The sequence below is a fragment of the Protopterus annectens genome, chromosome 4.part0, assembly GCF_019279795.1.
Source record: "Protopterus annectens isolate FY-2018-M chromosome 4.part0, PAN1.0, whole genome shotgun sequence".
NCBI lineage: Eukaryota > Metazoa > Chordata > Ceratodontiformes > Protopteridae > Protopterus > Protopterus annectens.
This window is the reverse complement of record NC_056733.1, coordinates 1,175,245,053-1,175,251,052: the sequence shown is the minus strand read 5'-3', so window position 1 is coordinate 1,175,251,052 and position 6,000 is coordinate 1,175,245,053.

Below are 6,000 nucleotides of genomic sequence, written 5' to 3'. Positions count from 1 at the left end.
TGCACGATCTGAGAAGCAGCACAACCTGTCAATGGCAACAAATGTATTCATGTAGTATGCAGGCTTCACACCTATGTACTGATTGAGGGGACATGTACACATATATATTTGCCATGCAGATACCTGATGTGTGCAATGCACTTACTGTTGTAATCATACTATGTCATACCATAGTAAAAGCAAAACTCACACTGCATTGACCAACAGTGACACACACACTGTCAGTATTTGCAGGATTCAAACCCCTACCTAACTATGTTATGATATTAGAGAGAGATGCATTAACATGGCACGCTATTTGCTTTATTGGCTGGTTTCCCTTCTTTGGCTGTATTTGTAGGATGGTGACATCATCAGTCTTTCCAAAGAGGAATGTACCTCTTTTAGTGAGTTTTCCCAGTCTCCAAAAAGGGGACACCTCTCAAAGGAAACTGCACACATACACCCCCCCCCCCACACACACACACACACACTGTTTGCAGGATTCAAACCCCGACCTAACTATGTTATGATACTGGAGAGAGACGCATTAACACGGCACGCTATTTGCTTTACTGGCTGGTTCCCCTTCTCCAGCTGTATTTGTAGGATGGTGACTTCATCAGTCTTTCCAAAGAGAAATGTACCTCTTTTAGTGAGTTTTCCCAGCCTCCAAAAAGGGGACACCTCTCAAAGGAAACTGCACACATACACACACACACTTACTGTTTGCAGGATTCAAACCCCTACCTAACTATGTTATGACACTAGAGAGAGACACATTAACATGGCACACTATTTGCTTTACTGGCTGGTTCCCCTTCTCCTGCTGTATTTGTTGGATGATGACATCATCAGACTGGACATGGTGATGTGTGTACACTTTGTTTTATGCCATTCCAGGAATGGTCCATGTGGGTCAGCAGGTGTCAACAGCTTGAACAAGACCTCAGAATCCTTACCTTGTGCGATCTATCTATGGACACATTGACATTCCATCATATGACAACACATATTTATGCACAGCTTGTTGGTTTTGTGGATACTACATGTGTCTGGGATGTTGATAAAGGGCTATTCAAAGTCTATGTGTAGATGTGTTCATTGATGTATGTCCTGGGTGCCTGCCTTGCAAACAGTCTAGCATGTTTGGGAACCATGATCCGCACATGAACATACCATGGTTGGTAGGGTTGTGTGTATGTCAGCTTCCAGTAGATCTGTTTATGACGGCAACCATGATGGACTCCATGACCTTGCAGATCAGACTTCATAGGCGTACTGGAATTGACTTCCCATGGTGTGTTGTGCACCAACACTTGTGGGGAGTGCCATATGTAGCTGTGACACATTCAACGGTTCCACATCCTGTGTAGGGGGTGAGGCTCAGCTGACTGTTGAGGTGCAATCTGTTTGTTCTGTAGTTTGTGCATGACACATATTGGGAATCAATGTATTCCACTTGCTGCCATGCTTTTGGCAGTGGGGGTAGCTGCTCATCCATTCTACATGTGATATCTCCTGGTATGATGATGTGGACTATTGTCAGTGGGAGATGGGTATGTACATATGGGCCTGTCTGTCATGATGTTGGCATTGTCACTCAGGTACAGTTGGCCCTGACTCACGACATATATGGGTGTACATTGCTATTTATGACATAGCTGAAGGAGGTGTCATGATTCAGTCTGTACTCCTTCTCATCTACTCTTTACAAAACACCAACGAACATGAGCACTAATCCCTGTTATACTCCTTTACATGCTTAACACCCTAGTGATCCTTTGTGATCAGGCTACAGAGTATGTCATGATAATATCCTGGCATGTCCAGGGGTCGGTTTTGTGTGTACTCTTCAGTCCAGCTGGTGGATATTGAGATATTGACATAATGTCACATCTGCCTCATGTACACAGACAACCCTCTCCTCCTCCCGACAAACTCAGATATATGTGTGTGATGCACCTATATAGACATACAGGGTGCTGAACTCTCTCGACCCATTCTGGCACAGTCTATCAGGTGATGAAGGTAACCACACACACCACATATCAGTCTCACATATCCTCTAGCAACAGCACTCAATCCACATTATCACACATAGACATACTCGGATGCTGTAAATGTACTCTACCTAAGCAGCAGAGACCTCCAAAGCAGACACACACACACACCTGCTACCCCACAACAATACCCACATATCACATAGTTCACAATGTCAGTGTGCCACACAGTCATTGCCCTTCGGGCTAAACAACACACCTAATACACTTGTAATAGGTGACACTTATTGTCAGACACACTGACGTACCACTCACCAGCCCTAACAAGGGAATAGTCAGTTTGGGCTGTCTGTTGGGTGCCAGGATCTGCCGCATAACACAGGCAGTCAGGTCACTCAAAAGCAAGTACAGGACTGGCACCGTCATTGTCCATGTTGGTGTATATAACCTCAGACGTTACTCCCTGGACCACATGACATGATACATGAAGGAACACTCTGATCATGTAGCCCAGGCCAGTATGACCCTGACCTTGTCTGGCATCTTACACCCACCAATTATGATGTCACAGTATACGGACACACATATCACATTTAACAGTTGCCTAACAAATTTGTTTAATTCATAGGGGATACAGTGTCTGTCAGCCTATGGTGACATGCTCAACATGCCACGTAGCTTCACTATGGACAGCTTGCACCTGTCACCCTTGGACTTTGGAATGCTGGCTAAGGCTCTTGCCACCACCATAGTGCCTTTTTTAAGCAGGGCTCAGAAGACAAACACACCTCCATAGACATTACAGGTTAAATGAAACTAAAGGTAATGCTGCTCAACAACAGTTGTGTTAACCTCATATTACGGCCACTGAGGACTCACCTCAGTATGGAGGATAGCGATATCTGTGCACTGATAGACGCCTGTTTCAGGCACGCTTATGCACACCAGCACTACCAGGTTATGTTTCATACCATGCTGTCTGACAACAAGACTTGGAACAGACAACACAACTAGGGGGAGTATCCATATACATTACAGATACACACACCTCCGGGTTAGTAGCACTGCACAAAGCATCACAGACCATACATATACAACTACCATTGTGCAATACTGCCTTTCAGTTTGTTGCCTGCTACAGAACACACTCCCAAATGCAGGAACCACACTCGGCTTTCGTAGGAACTATGGAGAATATGAAGGTCTCCACAAACACCATTATATTGTGTGTCTTCATATACATAACTATTGACTGGGGATACTACTCATGCCCCGACACCCTCACCCAACAGTGGCTACAATTTGTAGACTCATATGCTATGGCACAACCAGTCAGCACAACCACAAGGGGGAATACAATTCGGACCTGATCATCACCAACATGGGGACTCTATGTTTCACACCAGCAATATACCCCTTATTGGTAAGGTCAGAACATACATGTATCTCACTGGACATACATATACCCTCCACAAACCCATCTTGGGTAATCTTGGTGAACTTCACATGAGCCAACATCTCGTGTCACCGAAGCAAGGTGGTATCCTTCAGAGACCCTGAGACAGTGGCAAATACGGCTCACACTGCTGCATCCTTTACATACACATTCTATGGACACCTAGTAGACTGCATGGATTGTGCTATCCCAAATAACAACAGGACTCACTACTCCAATGGCAGGGGACCTATGTGGTAGACCCCAGCCATTAATAAGCTGTACAATGTCAGGAGAAAGCTACTACATGATAGAGCACAATCCCAGACTGGAAAGGCATCTGTGATCTGTACTAGCAGACAGCTACGATCACTCATGCACTTTTCTAAGGGCCGCTTCTACCAGACAATTGCAACAAACACATAGGACTATCACATGGCCTTCTTCAGTTATGTCAGGAACCTTGGTGGACACTCACTGATATGCTGTGAGTTACTCCATACTGACTAAACCTACCCTGAACCCACTGGCATTGCCAACATTCTGGCAAACAGGTTCAGTGCAGATGTCTCCCACCCACCCCCCCTAAGGAGCAACTATCCATCCCAACAGAGTATAACCTCATCACACAGTAACAGGTGAGTGCTGCCCTCCCTAAAGCGTACATCACAGTATCAGAGTGACCAGACGGTGTCCCAGCCTGCATCTTACATGAGCATCATGACAGACACAACCCTCACATTACATCACTGTTCAATATCAGAGTTACCACAGGATATGTACCCAAGAAATGGCGTACAGCGACAGTGGTCCCGCTCCACACAGTTGGTGCCACAAGGGACCACAGACAATATTGCCCTATAAGCCTAAGTAGCCTGTTCTGCAAGGCTATGGGGCATATTGTCATGGGACTCATATACATAGACACCGGGAACCTACAGACACTGTGTCATACACATTTCAGCATTGTTGTGGGCAGATCTTGCCTCTTGAACCTGTTTGTATTCTTTAAATGGCTAACAGGTCCATTGAAATAGGGACGGCTGTCCACACAGCCTACCTGAACCCTGCAAAACCCTTCAACACAATAACCCACTGGGCCATTATGCATAGGCTCACCAGCATCAATATGGACACATATCTCACATGATGGATTGATACCTGGATCAGGGATAGCATCCACATGGTCAGAATTGCAGGTGCCATGTCTGACTATACACCAGTTACACGTGGCATCCCACACGGCTCAGTCCTGGGACCTCTCTTGTTCAGTATATATTTGTCTGACGTACAGGCTACCACAGGGGGAATATGGCTGAACATGTTTGCACTTGACTGCAAACTGGGTGCCATGATCAACTCTCCAGCTGCCACATGCATACTCCAACAGGGTCTCACAGAGATGGATGACTGGTGCCTGAGCCATGGCCTACAGCTAAATGCCATTAGTTGCATAGTCATCCCCTTTGGGAATAACAACATGCCCACACATTACCACATAGGTAGTACTCCATTACATATGGTAGGAGTTGTTAGGGGTTTGGGGACATGACTTGTTCGTACTGTCACCTTTGACATTCACGTTGCCAAAGTGGTTGGACACACCTTCTATGTGACCCACCTTATCCCATATGGTTTCACATCTAGATCGAGTGAGGTCATTGTGCCCCTATACTCATCACATCCATGCTTGGTTACGATGCCACATTTGGGGTGTACCTTACCCAACACCTGCAGCAACTGTACTGGCCATGAAAGTTCCTCACCAAGCAGATCTAGGGACTCACACAGATGCCCTGCACAATTCAGATGCAGTAACTCCAGCTCTACTCAGTCGTTTACCATCTACTCGGATATGATGTGTGCCTGTTGTTTACAGATATACCCAACCCAGAATTACTGGACATACTCCACCTCAGGATATCCGACTCCCTTGGAGCTACACACTCCAGGGACATATACCTCTGCACAGATATTAATAGGACATTGTGGAGGGACAGATTCTTATCCCAGAGGCTCCATTCACTCCAGAATGTAATCCCAGTTTCACATAGGCAGAGCCACCCACTGACCACCTACTGGAGACATCTTGATGACTGTATGGGTGATCGTATGTTTACCCCTGGGATATCTCCTGTGTCCCTGCTAGGCAGAGGCACACTAGAATAAACGTACATGGGCTATCTTGTGTGATCTACTATTCACACACACAGTGTAGTAGTCTGACAGGGTTGCAAATGCCAAACACACTCTGGCTAGGCTTGAACATGCCCTAGGGCAGATAGCCTAGTATCGACCTCTGAACATATGTTAATGTTCAAGATGCACAATGTTTATTGCTGATACTGTTTGCAGGTCTTTATCATGTTTGCTCTACTAGTTTCTATGAACAACTTCGGTATCTGCAGAACATATTTGATTATGATAGGGTTCCACTATATTATAGATGTGTCTGTTGTCATATGACTGTGTGCACAGGGTGGATTGCTGTATACTGACAGGTTCCTGGGTTAACACATGCAACTGCCAGATATGCGTGGCCCACTGCTGTACTCAGACATGGCCTAAGTGTGTGAGCATGCC